This window comes from Heterocephalus glaber, unplaced genomic scaffold (assembly GCF_053883595.1).
Source record: "Heterocephalus glaber isolate CG9 unplaced genomic scaffold, H.glaber_assembly_v1.0 deba00001498, whole genome shotgun sequence".
In the NCBI taxonomy this organism is placed as follows: domain Eukaryota; kingdom Metazoa; phylum Chordata; class Mammalia; order Rodentia; family Bathyergidae; genus Heterocephalus; species Heterocephalus glaber.
Window position 1 is genome coordinate 3,385,479 of NW_028258321.1, and position 19,471 is coordinate 3,404,949.

Consider the following 19,471-nt stretch of genomic DNA (forward strand, 5'->3'; position numbering starts at 1 on the left):
CACATTACCCTGCAGGGCTCTGTGCTCCTCTCCATTCTCTTGCCTTAAGCTTGGCCCACCGGGACTTGGGGGCTGAACCAGAGAAGTGAGAAGCTTAGACCACTGCTTCTGGAATACAGGGCTGAGAGACCACAGTAAGAGGGCAGCCGCTCACTCAAACAAGGGGTTCCAGTCCCTACTACTTGAAGAAAGTCACTGCTGAGCAGACCCCACCTTGACAACACCATCATAGAGCCCCTGGGAAAACCCTGGGATTTGTTGGACAGACGTGCAACACCTGGCACCAAAGACGAGTGCGAGTACCCTGGGCTGCGATGTGGAAGGTGGCATTGCCTCCTCAGACTGCATTTTAAGTTGGATTTAAGTGATGCTTTGTCATGCATCTAAATAACTTAATTGATATGAGGAATGTGTTTATCACACGGCACAGAACACGTTCGCTTTTGCTCCCCTAAATATAACCCTCCTCAGAATTGCAAAAGGGGAAAATGTCTCCTTCCCCTAGGAGGTTGTGTGTGTAATCAGGACTTCAAGGACATTCTGTCCTCAGAGTCTGCCCTTGTCTATTACCAGGAGCACCTCTGAGTGAGAAAAAGAGAAAGTCACTATTCTGAACATTTCCCTCTTGTTCTCTACACTTGCCTCTGACCGGGAGATTTTACATGATGTGTGCACCACTGCTGAGGAAGGTGCAGTATATGGAGTTGCTAAGAGTGTGGACCTGAGAGCCAGGATGCTTTGCTGCTGATCCTGGCTCTGCTGCTAAGAGCCAGGTGACCTTGGACAAGGTGCATGTTCTTTGTGTGACCCACTTTGAAAAATAATGTCTTCATTGAGATATAATTCATAGAACATACAATTTACTTATTTGAAGCACACAATTCAATAATCTTTAGGATGTCGAGGCACCTATTATCATATAATCAATTTAAAACATGTTCTTCACACCCCCAAAGTCTATACTCATTAGAAGCCACTCCCCATTCTCTCCCCTCCACAGGTCTGGACAATCACCTGTCTTTCTAGTTCTACAGTTTTTCCTTTTCTAGACTTTTCACATAAATAAAGTCATTAAGTGATACATAGCCCTTTGTGACTGGCTTCTTTCACTTAGTATAATGTTTTTAAGACTTGTGTATATCATAGCATCTAGTAGTACTTCATTCTATTTATTAATGTATAATATTACCTTATATAACATTTTTGACCATTAATAAGTTGAGGAACATTTAGGTTGTTTTAGTTACTTTTCTCATTGCTGGGACAAAATATCCAACAACCACAATTTAAATGAGAAAAAGGTTATTTTGGCTCACAGTTTGTAGAGGTTTCAGCCTATAGTCAAATGGGTCCAAGGCTGGGCAACATGACAGAGGGGCATCACAAAGAAGAAACAGTCCATGGCAGGGTAAGCAGGAAGAAGCAGCAGTATGCAGCAAGCCTCCTTCTCCCTTTTATCACATCCAGGCTACAAGCCTTTTGGGTGGTGCCACCCACACCCAGGTGGGGCTTCTATTATGTACACAGAGATCCATGATAAGCCAATTTAGTTATTCCATACCCTTAATCCAGGTATCACACACCCTAATCCAGCATGACAAACCTAATCCAGCCATCTCCCCAAAGTCCTGTCTATAAGTGCATGCATGAGGCTTTGGGGGGACATCTAGACACAAGTCATAACATAGGTCAGTGATGGCAAACCTTTTAGAGACAGTGTGCCCAAACTGCAACCCAAAACTCACTTATTTATCACAGAGTCTAACGCTGCAATTAAACTTGAGTTTCCAGTGCTTGGTTGCTGGGGCGATTTGGCTCGAGTGCAGACTGGAAGGGCTCTGTGCGCCTGCTGTGGCACATGAGCCACAGGTTTGCCACCACTTACTGAGGTTCTTTCCACGTTTTGGATATTATGAATGTTTCTGTGAACCTCCATGTACAAAGTTTTTGTGTGGATATGCTTTCATTTTTCTGGTAACATACCTAGGAAAGGAATTCCTGGTAACTTATGGTGTAACTACCCGAGGAGCAACTAGACTGTTTTCCAGACATCATTTCAGATTCCCATCAGCAGTGCACCACAGTTGTAACATCTCCACATTCTCACCAGTGCTCATTATTATTTGTTATTTTCACTATCATCATCTTTGTTGATATGAAGTAGAATTTCATTGTGGTCTTGTTTGCTTGCTTGCTTTTAAAAAGTTTTTTAGCTAATAGACTTCATGTTTTAGAATAGTTTAAATTTATAGGAAAAAATGAGCATATGATACACAGAGTTCCCATATGCTACCAACATGGCACACACACAAACACGCACACATTCACACACACACACACACACAACACAAAGTTTCCTCTATTAGTCACACTTTGCATTTGTAAGGTGCTGTATTAGTTCCCAGGTCTTCCATTAATATGGGCACAAAATGGTTGGCTTAAAGCAACAGAGACGGATTCGTACAATCCCTCAGCATCTGAGGTCTGAAAACAGATGGTCTCGGGGTCATGCACCCTCTGAAGACACTAGGCAGAAGTTTTCTTGGTCTCTTCCCAGATTCTGAAGGTCGCTGGTGATGCTTGGTCTTTTGTGGTTTGCACTGCACGTGTCCAGTTTCTCCCTTGGTTGTCAGATGTCTGTCTTACTCCTCTGTGTGTCTCTGTCCCTCTCAGTCTTTCCATAAGGCTGTCAGCCATGGTGTTTTGGGCTCACCCTGACCCATCATGGCTTCATCTTAACACACTTATGTCTATGAAGACCCCATTACAAATAAAATCACATTCAAGTTACCTGGGGTTAAGATTTCAACATATTTTTTTCTGTGGAATGTAATTCAATTATATATATATGAAAATTAATGAATCAATATTGTTGCATCATCATTATCATCATTATTATCTAAGGTCTGAAGCTTACTCAGATTTCATTCATTTTTACCTTTAATGTCCTTTTTCTGTTCCAGGGTCAACCCAGGACACTTGATACATCTAGTCCTCAGTTCTCATTAAGTGCCTCTGACTCTCATGGCTTTCCTGTGACATTCCTTCTTTTCCATGACTTAGGCAGCCTTAAGAACTATTATTCTGGCGTTTTGTAGGGTTCCCCTTCTACTGGAACTTGGCTGATGTGTTTTTCCTAATTAAAATGGGAAGAAGATCCGGTAAGGAGGGGGACCACACAATGTCACCTTCATTGCATCATATCAAGGGCACAAGCTGTCACCGTGCCATGACTTATGGCTGTGTTGAGGACAGCATGGTCACCGGTGTCGTGTCACTCGTTGGGTCTCCCCACTTCACAGCTGGTGTTTCTTCCCTTTTTCTTTCTATACTCTTTGCAAAGATGGCAGGTTTTCCTCACGTGTCTTATGACCCACCCTTTCACCATGATGTAGGCCTAACAATACCACCTAACACTTCAGCGAGATAAGTACAGATTTATGAGTAATTATGTAACAGTCCTCAGAATGATTACAGAGAGTAATAATTTAATAAACATTAACAATGTTTAGCATTTCTATTACCATAATTTTGAAAGCCATTAACTCCCTCTGCCTTCTACTATAATAGGGTTGTCTGCATCCGCCCACTGGTTGCTATATAATTTTCTTGATAGGTGTATATGTATATGTATAAGTGTGTGCGTATAAATATATGTATACAAACTTTTTTACCTATATATTAAGGTAATTACCTAATAAATCTCTTTCTTGAACCTAAATTCTTTAGCTTTGTGTAGAAAGAATCATATAGCTGACTTTGGACAGGTGACCACGGAGATTGACGTAATACTAACTAAGGACCACAGCTTCAAAATGTTTTTAAATGTTCATGTACCTGCATTATAATTTGCCTCCTCAGTGGCCTGGGTAATTTTCATCTTCAATTTCCAAGTTCACTTTATTAGACACTTCTTGCTTAAATAATCAGTCATAGGCACTCTGGGATCATGACGATGACTAACAAATGGTCCTTAGTCCCTGCCCTCATTAACCGTACAATTTAATTGTGGAGGCAGAAATAAATAACTCTAATATGAGCTAAAACTGAAGCACAAGTAAAGCTTTTTGATAGTACACAACAGGGAACAATTAATTCTGACCATGATTACCACGGGCGACTTCACATATTTGTAGCCTTTCATCCAACCTTTGAAGAATAAGTAAAATTTCATTCAGCAGAGAGAGTATGAAATAAATTTCACTGTATAGAAATTGTATAAGCAAAGACCTAGATATGAATAACAACAAACAAATAATTGATAGTGCTTATTTTGGATAGTATGTATTGAGAAATCATTTATAAAAGTTTTTAAATTGTGTAGACCCTTACATATTCAAATTATTTAATCACTCTTTAAAAAATCTGAGAAAGTAATACCATTCAAATAACCACCCAGTATGAGAGTGACAGAAAGTGACAAATCTTGACTAGTCAGTAGATTTTAGGTGACGGATGATGGAAAATGAGGTAGGACAGGGAGAGCAGAAAATATGATGAGGCTGAAAGTTGAGTGGGCATCCCCTTGTAAAGGACTTTAAATACCAGCTGATGAGGTCTGAGCTTCAGCTGTGAGGGCAACAGGGACCACGAAATGATGGTGAGTGATGCTGTATATTCAAACTAGATAGCGTTGAGGAGAGAAGTTCATGGTGTTACTGGAAAGAAAGGTGTTAGGTTTAATCCGTATAGATAAATTTAGAGGAACGTCACATATCACAAAGACTTTGCTTGAAAGAAGACCAGGAAAAAGAAACTGAAAAACATTTATATTCTTACAACTTTAAAAACTGAAATGACCTAAGCACACACAATTTAAGCAAATGGAGCAAGCTGTCCAGAGGAACCAGGCATTCCAGACCCTATATGCTCCTACAGGCCAACTGGCAACCCTTGAGGAGAAAGACTAGTGTGGTCTGGAAGGGGATGGCGCATTAAAATGAGTAAGAAATGCATTTCAGATATGTTTAACAATAAAAGCTACTACATTAAACATGCTCCAGAAATTGTTGGTATTATGGACAGCTTGCCTGGGGATGGCCAGTTTGAATGAACCACATTCTGAGGCCCAGGCCACCTCACTGCTCTATCTAACACCACGTAAACAGACTGTGATTCTGGGGACATTGGTGGGGGAGGCCAAGGAGGGGTCTCAGTAGTAAGAGAGCTCATTTTAACCACAGTACGTAGCATCGATTGAAGAAGAGGACGACTGACAAGAGAAAAATCTGGAGTGTTTCAGTCAATTATAAGAGATAAGGGGCTGAATAAAAGCCAAGCAATTTAAAATCTTTTCATTACACTTGCAGATAGTCCTAGGAGGAGTAATAACTTCTGCAATTTTCTAAATACATATTGTAGCTGTAGAGACCTAAATGTTAGAGTTAGAAATCATCCTTTATATTGAACTGCCAAGCCGACTCATGCTTCCACATGACAGAGAAGGAGAAGCCCACGGAGATAAAGGAGGGAAGAGTCAGGTCTCTGGGAGAGCCGACAAAAGAACTGAGACCCAAACTGAAGTCTGAGGACTTCCTGACTAGCCCACTCCCCCCAAATACCAGATTAACTGGTTATGAATCTAGAAGAATGTCAGCCAGCTGAAGGACAGAACGAGGCAGGGAAAGGACCAAGCTCTCAAGGACTGTGGAATCAGGAGCAAAAAAATGAATCAAAAAGAAGAGAGGGGGTGATGGAAGATGAATGTAGTCATGCTTCCATTTGTGCCAAGAGATAGCCCCTGAGCCGTCATCCATGCCAATGAGAAGGATAAATTTACATAGAATCAATAAAAAAAAAAAAAGTACTTGCCTTGCCTTGAGATCCTCTCCTCTCCTGACCTCCAAATACAGGGTGACACTTTTTTTATCTTCTCAAGACACCACTGACTTACAACCAGTCTCTAAGAAAGAGTGAAGGCCTCAGAGTGGTGAGTTCCACATTCCACGGGCCATTCCTTAGAATCACTCTCAAGGCAGAAAACTATTCTGGACCAGTGTGACCTCTATGATGTGAATAATGAGACTAAGAGATAGATGAAACGTCTGCATCCACAATGACGACTCTTTTCTGTGAACTAGAGAACACCATGTGACCTGTTTCCCTATTCACAAAATGCAAATGATGGCAGAAACATGAAAACTCCATGTAAATAGCGTCATGGCATTGTAAGTTGTTAATGTGCTCCAAAGTTCTTTCAGTCCTACATTAAAACATCTCTATTTTATAACAAATGAATTCAAGCTTTGTAAGAATTCCAGCAAAAAGCTAGTCTTGAGATTATACTGTGTGTTTTGTTTCACATATAAATGGTATATGTAGTTATTGTAGAAAATCTGTAACATGAATGTCAATCTATGAGCAGCAGTAAAGCCTAGTGGTTAACAAACACCTGGCACTGCCATTTATGGGTGGTTTAGTTCTAGATTTTAAGTAACTTCTCTGAGGATGAACCCATTTCTGATCTTTAAAAGGAGAAAATTATAATTGCTCCTTTGTAGAGTTGTGAGAATTTAAGTACTTCCTGTCGTGAGCTATAAAGCTCTTAAGAATAATTCCTAATTCAGGATAAGTACCCAATAAATGTTAGCAACTGCTATTGCTAATACGATTTTTTCTTCTTTTAATGATAGTCAATTTATGTAAGTAAATTGCACAAAAACTGGAATTGTTCCTTGGAAACTGAGAGGCGTGGTCACGCTCAAACTTCTAGATAATGCCAAATTGCTGCAGAAAGGGTTCTAATTTGCACACCTCCTTGCAAGATGATTTTATTTTTGATTGTTTCTTGTGTTGGCTTTGATAAGCTAGTAAGATGGGGTTTTTTTTCTAGTGACTAGCTGATTTTTTTAAGTTTTCAAATTTACTGGAATAAGATTGTTCAAAAAACATCTTACATTTCCTTCCATCCAATTATCTGTTAATATATTCACATTGCTTTTTTCCAATATTGTTTTTATGTCTTTTGATTTTGGAATGTTAGATCCTTCAAGGGATCAGTCTCCCGAAAAAACAGAAAGAAAAATTTGTTGAATGTTTATCTTTTTGTTTTTTGGTGGTGGTGGCGCGGATCGAACTCAGATCCTTGCACTTGTGGGGCAGGCGCGGTGCCACTGAGCTAATAAACCCCGGCATGTTTATCTTTTATTTTTTATTTTTTCCCCCTACTACAGGTGTGACTTTTAGTTTATTAATTTCTGTTATTATTGCTGCCCCTCTTATTTCTTTCTTTCAATTTTTTTGCTTCTTTTCTAAACTCTATTGCATTCTTGGCTTATTAAATTAAACGTATCTTCTTTTTCAAAATACAGATTTAAGTCAGTCTTTCAGCATGCAGATTCTCTTCTAAACATTGCTTTAGTTTCACTTCATAGTATTTTGTAAAAGGAGCATTTTTGTAATTGTTCAGTTCTGAGTTCTCTAATTTATATTACTGCTTCATCAATATGAATTATTTGTAAAATACCCACTTAAATTTCTTTCTTTTTTTTTTTTTGTTTGTTTTAGTACCGGGGATCAAACAACTCAGGACCTTGCACTTACGAGGCAGGTGGTGGCACCACTGAGCTAAATCCCCGGCCCTTAAATTTCAAATTTTATAAGATTTATTCTTTTTTATTGATTATTAATCAGTGGTAAATAATTACCTTGTTATGTGACCATTTTCATGCATTAGGAATTCAGAAATGGACCAGTAGACAACGCTGTGCCCCTAACATCTTCCCTTGGGGCTGTCTTTTAGCTAAGCCTGTATGGAATGTCTGATCTGGCCTCCTTCATGTGCAGGGCAGCATGGGGACGTCTGGGCTCAGCCCTATGCCTTTCCATGTGAACACACTCATAGGCTCGCTCCAGCTGCTGCTTCCCAGAGCTTGTTTGGGGTTCCTCAAGTGTGGTGATAACAGGTGGTTGGACTATAGTTTATCACAAGGAAGCTCAGGGCTCTAAGTGACCCAGAAGGTTGGGTGTGAGATGTAAGGCTTCTGTAGCCTGCCTCAGAGGTTCGGGAATATCACTCCCTGCCAGATTCTACCAGATGAATGGGAAGCAAGATTAAATTCTACCTGTTGACGGCAGGGTAGTAAGAAGCCCGTGGGTCCTGCTCTGGGCTCCGGATCTCTGCTGTGGAAGGGATACCCTTCCCAGTTTCATGACTTCGTCCTCCTGTAGTTGACTCCTGTTTGTTTTCCACGATCCTATTTGACAGGACTTTGAAAGTGTGGGTCTCACTTTTGAGGGCCTGCTTCTTCCTCATGAAAATATGGTGTCCTAAGAGCTGTTTTTGACTTTCAATTGGTCAAATAATTTTTTCTTTTTCTTTGTGTGCGTGTGTGTGTGTGTGTGTGTGCGTGCGTGTGTGTGCCTGGACCGAAAGGTTTTCTTTCTGCAATTCAATCCTCTCAGCATTTAGTTGACTTCTGATCTATTTCCTTCCAGTCAAATTTCTCTATCAACAACTGTTTTTCTTAAGTTCCCTGGTCAGCTGTCTCTTCCTGCTGGCTCATTCCCTTCTTTCTGCGAGGGCTGGCTACTCAGGGAGGCTGGGCAGCTGACACTCTCAGCTCACTCCCTGCATCTGATATCTGCTGCAGGACTGAGTCTCAATTAGCATTTGTTGTGCAAAGATACTTCAATACGATTTCCTGAGGCTGCGGTCTAGGGGTAGTGGACAAACTATGATTTCGCATTTCTGCACTGCCTATATTTTCTTTTCTTTTCGCTTGCAAACCAGCCACTTATTTCCTGAGTATTCTGTTTTATAATATTTTGTTAAAAGAAAACAGCAATTTTTAACATGCACGCAAACGATTTTCCTTTTATTCCAACCTCTAACCCTGAAGCTTCTGATTTGGTAAGAACATGATCTGATTCCAGGAACCAAAGCTTCACCACTTTGTCAAATGTTCACCACTGTGTGACATGACCCTGTCTTTAAGGCCTCGTTACTGTCCTACTTCAAGATCTTAATTTCTGTATTAGACAGCATCAGTAAAAGAAGCTGCTGAAATGAGCCACCCACATTTCTGTAGCTGCACACAAAGCCTATTTCTCACTTACTCCAGAGCCCAGGGAAGGTAATTAGATTTCACTTTGCTCTGTCATTCAAGGACCCCGGGACCTTCAATGCCGACACTGCCATTTTCAATACGTGCCTGCATATCCATCCTGAAAGCTTCAGGTGGCAAATGTGCTCATGGCACGGTGCAGGTAGAGTATGTTGAGAAGGAAACTTATTCAGGACTGCCTTGGAGCAGAAGTGACCCATGGCTTCAGTCAGCCTCCCATGGGGAGAACCAGGCAGATTATCCCAGCTAAGGCAAGGGCTGGGGAATGTGGTTGAGCTGGGCACACAGAAAGATTACCCAGGAAGGAAGGAAGGAAGGAAGGAAGGAAGGAAGGAAGGAAGGAAGGAAGGAAGGAAGGGAAAGAAAATAAGGTAGTAAAGATCTGCCTCATTTTTGACATATGCTAGAGTTTTGTTTTTAGTTGGAAAAGTATAGAGTCTAGCTCATAGCCAAAAATGAACGTGGACAAATTTAATTATTCTCTGAATAGTCTGAAGTTATAGTTTTGACTCTCTCAAGATCTAATACTGTAGTATCCTAAGTTTTTTCTTTCTTTAATTTTCCAGGTAATCGATTTTTTCCTTCATTTTTACTATAAATTTCGATTTTTATGTGAGAAAAGAAAGCCTGTAAAATTGATGTTATTTGGAACTTAATGAGACCTACGTTTACCCTAATATATAGTCATTAAAAAAATAAATGTTACATGAACAATCGAAAATAAGGTAAAGGAGGAAATGGGAGACTTAAAACCTTCCAATTACTTCCCATTTCACTTAAATAGAATCCAACCTCTCATCAAACTCGAAATGCCTTCATCCCTGTTTGCCTGCCTCACGCGCCCTCCGCGGTCCGCCAAGCTCCTGCCCGTGGGCCTCCTTCTGCTCCCGCCTCGGCATCTGCGCCTGCTGCCCCGCTGTCGGCAGAGCTGGCCCTCACGTCTCCTTCAGCTCTAACTCAAGGGACAGCCCGCCAGCGCACTGGCCGGCCAGGGTCATCCAGCCTGTGCCCTTCCTTTATTTTCTTCCCAGCATTCACCACTATCTGAAATGAAGGAGCTAACTCGCTTTGGTATTATCTGCCCTCTTCCTCTGCAATATAATTTTATGAAAGAGGGACTACTTTCTCAGGACTTTGTTTTAATACTTATCAGCATACTGAGAATATAATAAACATGACATAAATACGTGTTGAATGTGTAACTAATCTCACTTTCTTATCCATTTCTAACTCTGAGAAGCAGAAGTTATTGTGATAGCATGGAGTCAGTGATGTGGGCTCACTCAACTCTCTCTCTCTCTCTCTCTCTCTCTCTCTCTCTCTCTCTCTCTCTCTCTCTCTCTCTTATTCTTCTCCTTTTCACTTTTCTCCCTCACCCCTGTATTCAGGTTGTATTTGCTAAGATGCACTCAAAAATGCTTCTCAACATGAAACTTCTGATTGAGATTTGTATCATTATTTTTTATTTTGATAAAAGAATGGCAAGAAATGACTCCGTCATATTGAATCACTTACCATACAGTTTTTTACAGCTCTAAAAGGTTTTATCTGTCCCTATCCTTCAAAGAGTGTTGTAAAAACAAAGAACATACTATACAGCATTTCAGTGACAAAGCTTTTTGTGAACAAACTTTTCCAGTGATTTATCAATACACATTTACATAGACTTGATATGTTTGTAGCAAATCAGCCTTGATCTCGTCAGACAGCTCTGAGATCAGGAACCCCTTACAGGCCATGGCAACACGACGCTACATTTGTCTATGGTACTAGGTCAAAACAAGTTGATTTTTCCTAAAATTCACTTTTAAATTCAAAGTTTCTAGGTCTCGATGATATCCCTATGTACTAAAAACAAACAATGTTTTTCTTTAAAGTTACATTAGATGCATTTCAGGTCCTCTCACTTTGGATAGTTTATTGAGCAAAAGAGAGCCACTGTAGCAAGTGTGCCAGTCATGAAGCTGACAGACGTTGTCAGGGCATTTTCAAGTAAAGAAAATGAAACTGGATCCAAATGGCAAGCATGTTCTATCAATCTGTCTGTTCAGTCAGGGCTAGGCAGGAAGTGTCCTGCTGCAGAGGACCCCTGGGAAGCCGGGATATTCTGAGGAGAGTTTGTGTGAACAGGGCCAGGACAGCCTGCAAACTGATGTTCATTCAGAATGAAAAGTGCCAGGGCCATTTATGCACAGCCTGTCCCTGTCCTGTCTGATCCTGACTGCTCTTTCCAAGGTAAGTTTTCTTGAATTTTGGCCACAGTTCAGAAAATGAGCTGAAAAAACAAAGTTTTACGCCTAAGAATCAGCTTAGCAACAGTGTTGGCTGGGGTGGTACTTCAGGGATTCACAAAGGAACCTTAGACAAATGTCTTTTTCCCTCAGACAAGCACTGTTCTGTCAGAGGGTGACTTCTGGTGTCTCTAACACTGAAACTAATTAAAGAAGGAAGCATAACAGCGGAAAAATTATTAAGCATTTTAAAAATATCAATCTTTATCAGGCAAGTAATCAATTTGGCTGAAATAATAGCTATTACCTTTAATACTAAATGGGAGCTTACTAGGTTTCAAACCCAGTATTAGGCATTTTAAGATCTTTAACTTTCTAATTCATTTCTTCACAGGAAGTCTATGAAGATAAGAATTATTACCTCCATTTTATACATGAGATAACTGCAGTTTGGGAAAGTTTAATAGATTTCTCAAGATTACTTCATTACTATGTTGAGGCTCAGGATTCAGAAACTAGGCAGCCCACGCCTAAATGACCATGTAGATAGATGGATGGACAGATGGCTTGCCATTGGATGGATAAAATGTATGCAGCAGTTTTTACATAGTGTCAGACAAAAGTCTGACAAAAATTCAAGTGCATTTGAGAAATTGATTCTATGTCGATTTTAATGCCATTTTGAAACAGATGCTAATTGTCTTACAAGGGCCATTTGCAACCAGATTTTCTACGAAGCATCTGTGCTCTGTGGAAGGGTCTGGCAGCCTGATTCTTCACTAGAATGGAAGAACTTGGTGCTTATGAAGTCACCTGTCCCAACTGAGAAGAGCGGGCAGTCAGTGCTGCTCACGTTTCAGCATCACTCGAGCCTCAAACAGACATTTGACATTACTCCCTCACCTCTTGCTAGAGGCAAGTTCAGACCACCATTCAATTCTCAGAGCAAAACACCCCAGAGCTTCCTCTCATAAAATTGTACATCATATTATGGTAAGCTTTGTTAAAGTGTGGCATGCTTGCAAATTTTTCAATAATTGCTACAAATATTCACCAGAGGGGGACATGTTTATTCATTTGCTTAATTTCTAATAATGCTTTCTGCTATGGTAATATTGTATTAGTCTCTTTTACATTTCATTTGGCAGCTGACCAGTTGAATTTATGCTCTTTAGCAAATGGGACAGGATTTGAATGTTTAGCATCTCATTCATGTTATTTGTTCTTAGATTTAGTACCCACACAGCCTATTGGCCTGATGTCTCCTAATGAGAATTTTGCAAGATGCCTTGGAGGCTCATTTCAATGTGAGCTTATTTCTTTCCATTCACTTGAGCCCCATTTTAAAATACTGCAATTTTGCCACTGAATAATCAGTGACCCAGAGAACACAGGATTTTCCCCATAAAGTCTGAGCTGCTGAAAGTCACCCTCTACCCTCAGGAACCTTCCCTCTGTCTTTTCATCTTGGTATACTCTCTACTTCTCAGAAACTGTGGTGAATATTTATAACAACGTTCATTACTCCTAGAGGTTTGCACTCAGTCACGTATTGTATCTTGTATTTCTCCCATTAACCTTAAAAACATCACTGTTATTCTGGTGAGAAAACTGATTCAGTGATACCAGGCAACCTGTCAGTCTTTGCTCAGCTATAAACCCTGGGATCTATGTTCAAATGTACATTCCCATATCTTCTGACTCAAAAACCCTTTGTTCTGTTTCTGTATCCTCCCCAAGTAAACAAATACCACTGCAGTATCCTGCTTTACTCCATTTGTGAACAATTACTGAAATCTTGCATCTCTAATGATTTCAAGCATGTGCTTTTATTAATGTCCATTGGACTTCGCAGAATAACTCTCAACTGTCTCCCTATGAATGCCTACAAGTATTAGGATGAAATTGAGTAGCATAATTTTCTCTTTTCATTCCACGCATTAAGAAACTTCAGATTGCTTTATCCATGACTGTTTATGCAGCCCAACTTACAACATACCACTTCTCTTTGAGCATATTCTGTTTTGTGTAAAATCTAGCCAGCGCAGAGTAGAACAGTGCTGGCATCTTCCTATTGCCAGACACTTTACTCTTGTTAGCATTATCCAGTGTGGAATTGTTTCAGTTTGTTTTATCTGGTTTTGTTTAGCAGCCACATAACACAATCAACTCATGTCATTTTCACTGTGGGCTAAGTCCCCTAAGTCATTCTCACATATGCTGCTAATGAGGAGTTTCTCTTCTTCCTTACAGTTGCAGTTAAGAGGAAAATGCTCTAAATCTAGACATCAGACACTGAGTGCTTCCAGTCACTGTGAGGGAGGTTGAGTCCACATGGTTCTGGGGTTCTGTGTGAAAGGACAACCTGCAGCATCTCATCCCCTGCAACCAAAACTCGCCCCACATTCCAGGCTATATCACCTGCAGGGATGGGGCACTGCAAGGCTTTGTTTTGATTTCTGCTTGTGGAAGTCAAGAATATGGGGAGACTTAAAGCTTTTCAGAGTGAATTTTGACCAATAGGATGCAGGTGATGATGGATAAATCCCTACCTCAGGTAAGCGATTTGAGATACAGTCTATCTACCTCCTCAGAAGATGATTCCAAGCCAGACATGGTAGTGTATGCCTGGAATCCCAGCACTCAGAGTCTGAGGCAGGAGGACTGTTGTAAATTCAAGGCTATCCTGGGCCACCCAGTGGGTTGAAGGCCAGCCCAATCTCCATAGTGAGACCCTGTCTCAAAAAAAAAAAAAAAAAAAAAAAGATGGTTCCATTACAACCAAAACTCATTTGCAAGTGTAACCTAAAAAGTGCCAGTCTTAACCCACAGAGTAGGAAAAAGTTTTGCCAGCTGTTTCTCAGACAAAGGACTACTATCTAGAATATACAGAGATCACAAAAAAGACCCTCCCCACATTTAAAGACCAATCCAAAAATGGGCATCTGAAATGAACAGATATTTCTTAGATGAAGAAGTAGAAATGGGAAATAAATATATAAAAATGTTCAACATCACTGATCATTTGAGAGACACAAATTAAAACAACGCTGAGATTCCACCTCACTCCAGAAAGAATGGCTGCTATCAAGAAATTAACCAATAACAAATGCTGGCAGGGCTATGGGGAAAAAGGAACACTGCTCCACTGCTGGTGGGAGTGTAGACTGGTGCAACCACTGTGGAAATCAGTGTGGAGATTCCTTAGAAACCTAAAACTAGAGGTCTCATTTGACCCAGCTCTTCCCCTGCTTGGTATCTTCCTGAAAGAATTAAAAGCATCATACCACAGCAATATATCCACACCTATGTTTATAGTGACACAGTTTGTAATACTTAAATCTTGGAAATAGCCAAAATGCCCCTAAAAGATGAATGAATAAAGATATGGGTTTTAAAAATAAAATGAAATACTATTCTGCCATGAAGAAGGATAAACTTGAGACATTCCCAAGTAAATGGATGCACCTTGAGACCATGCTCTTCAGTGAAATAACTTGGACAAACATGTTTAAATGTCATATGGTTTCTCTGGTGTGAGAAACTAACAAGGTAAGTAAGGAGCAAAATATAGAATAGATATTGTGAAATAGAAAGAAAATGTTCAAATAGGAAGGGGAACAAGGAAGGGGAGGAAAAAGGGAAGGAAGGGAAAATAAAAAAGAGAATAGAAGGAAAAAATGAAATCAAAGCTTTTGTAAATAAGGAGGGGAAGGGGGGCTAAGAGGGGAGGACAGGATTAAGGAAAAAAGAAGAATCAAGGTATATTATGTAGAGGCCCAAATTCCCTATGATGAATGTGATCACTTTTTATACCTAAAGGGTACCAATAAAATTAATTAGAAATAAATTTTTCAAAAACTACCAGCCTCGGTTTGACTTTCCCTTATGCCTTCCCTCCCTCTTTTTCTTCTTCACTCCTGCTTCTCTCTGATTTTATTTCTTAATAAAATAACTATATATAAGCCTTGCTCTGATTTCTGGGAATACAGGATAAAATCCATTACAGAATGTTAACATCTATTTTTAAAATTTATTTTAGGTTTGAAGCATTCCAATTTATAAAATTCTAATTCTTTTGTCCAGAATCTTTATTCTTTCCATCTTTGTATTCTTGATTAGGTAAGAAATTTAAAATCTATGAAAGTACGGGGACTATAATGATACTAATTGGAACCTGTATTATTTGACAAGTACTGTGGGTATCAAAGTGTCTTTCTCCCCAAAACTCCATTCTTGCAGAGAAGAGGAGAGAGGGAAAAAATATTTCAGTAGATTTAGTACATGTCTTAGTTACTGCTCTCTTATTGCTGAGATAAAATACCCAACACCCACAGTTAAAGGAGGAAAGATTTAGTTGGCTCACAGTTTGTAGAGCTTTCAGTCCACAGTAAGTTGGCTCCAAAGCTTTGGTTATTTTGTCTCAGCAATGAGAAAAGCAACTGAGAATTTGGTACCAGAGAAATGGGGGCCTTGCTGTGACTGTACCTGACAATATGATTTAGGAGCTTTTGGAGCTGATTTCTGGGAAGGAGAAGAGTTAGGAAAGGGTTGGGGATACTGGTTTAAAAAGGAGAGCTGGAACACCTTAGGCTGTAATTGATGGGAGATTCTGCTCAGCGTTCAGAAGACCAGAATGCTGATAGAAACGTAGGTGGTAAAGACAGAACTTGAGGTTTCTGCTACGAAGAAGGGCTGCATTGGCTGTTGGACTCTGGATGATGTGTATTATGCCTTTGCAGAAAGTTTGTCTGCATTTTGTGCCTGTCCAGAGACTTTGTCTAAGATTGAGATTAAGGGTGGAGGACTAATTCAGCCAGCAGAAGAAATTTCAAGACAATCTAATGTTGAGGTAGTGGCATGGCTACAGTTGGGAGCTTTTAGCCAGGTTTATGTTGACAATCAAGAGCAAAAGCCTAGGATAATGATTTAAAACATTGTGAGTGTGGCCAGAAACTAAGCATCAGTAAAGCTGTGGACTGTAGAGATAGAGCAGAGGAGATCTTGTTTCCTGAGAAGGAACAGGACCATGGAAAAGATGGCCCGTGGACATCACAAGAACCAGCAAGACTCCAGTCTGCTCTCCCTCAGAGTTGCAAAGGTGAAAGACTTTGCTTTGAGAAGAGAGCTCAGAGAACCATGATCCAGAATAGTGATGACCTAGGGAAGTTGTTCCTCGGGATTTAGTTCATAGACCTTTAACCCCTACAGCCAAGAGGGAAGGAAACCTGGCTACTGCTCCAGCTAGTGGCAGACCTTGACATGATTCATGTAAGTGCTGCTTTCAGGTGCACGCAGAATGCAAGAGTTGTGGAGTCAGGAAGGCTTCCACCCAGACTTCAGAAGGCCTGGGAGGCCAGGCAGGGTGGCCCTGGGAGGGCAGTGTGTGAAGTTGAAGGTGCAGTGGAGACCTCAGAAGTTTGGAGAAGCCAGGAAGGTGGATGGTCTGAGGAAAACTACAGGGAGGGACCAAGAGAAGCCATGGGAGCTGCAACTACTGGCAGCCCTGTAGGGGTGGAGCCACCCAATCCATTTGGTGTTCACAACTTGCCACAGATTGATTGCCTTAGATGCTGGAAGTGGAACTGTGGTACTTAATGTTTGTCCTGCTGGACTTTAGTCTTGCTTTATTCTCTTCTCTTGGTATCCTCCCATCCGTAACTTTTGGAATGAAAATGTCTGTCTTGTGCCATTGAATGTTGGAAGTGTTTAACTTTCCTTTCATTTGTACAGAGGCTTGCATCCACAAGTTTTCCTTAATCTCCAAGGAGACTTGGGACTTGGACTTTTCTGCAATGCTGAAGCTGTTAGGATGTTGGCAATTCTTGGAGATGGACTAAATGCATTTTGCATAAAGGGTTATGTATGAATCTTTGGAGGCCAGGGTGGAATGTTATGGCTTGTGTTTAGATGTTCCCCCAAAGCCTCATGCAGTCATAGGTGGGGCTTTTTCAGAGGTGGCTGGATCTAGAGTGTGTGACACTGGCATTGATTCATGGTGCAGTGCTAGGATCAAGCGCAATAGGATTACGGGTGTGAATGCTCTCCACCCTGAGTAGCCTGGATAAGATAAAGGAGGCAGAAAGGGCTGTGCTCATCCCTTGTTGTTGCTTTGTTACTTCCTGCCTGCCATGGACTGTTTCTCCTCTGCCATGTGCCACCCTGCATTGGAGCCAGCCAACTATGGCCTGAAACCTCTACAAACTGAACTAAATAAACTCCTTCCCCAACTTTGGGTGTCAAGTACTTTGTCTCAGCAATAAGAAAGGTAACTAAGACAGTACATATATTGGGTGAAAGTACAAGAGAAGTAACATTTTTACTTCAAAGATTCCAAGCTCAAGTGGGCACATCCAGCAGGAATCAAAGATTCACATACTCTGTTATGATAAGTGTTACATGCCATTCTTCAGAAAGTATGTTGGCCAAGCCATAGCAACTTCCAGGATCTATCTCAATTTTAGTAGGAAACCTATGAGTGACCGTTTTCCACAGAAAACATGTCTGACTGTAGAATGCCTGCTTATGTTAAAATTAAACTGTACAATTTATTAAACAAAAGCATTTGCTTACAGAAGGTAGCTGGAAGGGACCTTAAATACTTTCCACATTCTGACTCTTACACATCTATAAAGAGGAGAGTAAGACTCAGGGAGGTGGAAAAGCCTGTTCTCCATGATCAAGAAAGTAAGCATCTGAGCTTGGACCAGGTTCTTAGCCCCCAGGATTTTTTTCACAGCACTAATTCCTGAATTTTCAAAGAAAGGCTGTTTGTTCTCCTCTTAGGACTTCCCTTTGGGAATAGTCCATTAAATTGTGGAAATTTGGCTAAGAAGAAAACATAATTAGCAAAGCCTGTTTGGGGTATTTTAGTATTTTTAAAGCCTCCTTTTATCTCTTGAATATAAGATTCTCTTTTACCCTTGCATATAGTGATGCATTTAGCTCTCACTTTTGACAGCTGTAGATCAGGACTATGTCCTGTCCTCAATATGAGTATGCTCGCCCTCTCCCTCCCTAGAGTCCAGTCCCACAGTCTGTCACCTCCTGAAAGCCCTCTTCCTCATCTCCTCTCCTCCCGTCTTGCTTCCTTGTGGAGAGTTATCTTTGTAGCAGTTAGCATGATTTTTCTAATATGCAAATCTGGCCATGCCATTCCTTTGCTCCAAATCTCCTGACAGCCTCATGTTGAAATTGAAAGACATTCTCCAAGCCTCTGTGTGGTTTGGTCCCTGATCACCTTCCCCACCTCACTGTTTAGAACTTTCTCTTGTCACGCCTTTTATAGCCACCAGGTTGGCCATCCAGACTTCCTCAAACTGGAGAGTCTTGCCCACTTCAAAGTCTTCATGCTTGATATTCCCTCTGCCCAGAATATTCCTTTCCCAGACTTTTGTCGTTTGTACCCTCACATGTTGGTCCCTACTAATGTCAGCTCTGTACAGTCCTTCTGTGACCATGTGACACTCCCATCTACCACTCTTTCCCCCTATTCTCGTCCTCTCTATCTAGCAATTATCTCTACCTGAAATTAGACTATGACATACTTCAGTACATAAGTGTCGTGTCTTCTTATAAGAATGTAAACATCATGAGGTCAGTGAATTGGAATTGTTCATCTCAGTGCCTCCAGCTCCTAACACAGTACCAAGTCCCAGGATGGTGATGAACCAGTCTTTATTGAATCGATGAATGAATAAGGTTATAAATCTTTACTAGAAGAAAGAAGTCATTTTTGGCGACCATATGCCATTATGATTTTATTTCCCATTTCCCAGCAGTTATCCTATTAACTAACTGAGCAATTCACCATTAATAAGAAAGTCAATCAAGAAATCCAGTCTCCAGTGCAAGCTATTAGGGTGCATTGCAGTATCCAGTAAATAAAAATGCTTGGAAACCGAATATCAGAGCTGCGTGGCTGCAAGTTATTTACTGCCTTTGCACCATAGAGATGGTTGTATTGAAATGATCTCCTAATAGCAAAGAGCTCCTCAGTGGCCTGTCATTACTGTATTATTACTTAACAAACTGTGGGCAATGCCTAATCTGTCCCTACAGCATCCCCGTTTGGGAGCAGAGGCAACTGAGAAGCTTTGGAGACAGACGTCTCGCAGGTGGCTTTAGTTAGTGAAAGAGACTCTGTTCTGAGAGCAAAGCTCTCTTCTCCCTTTT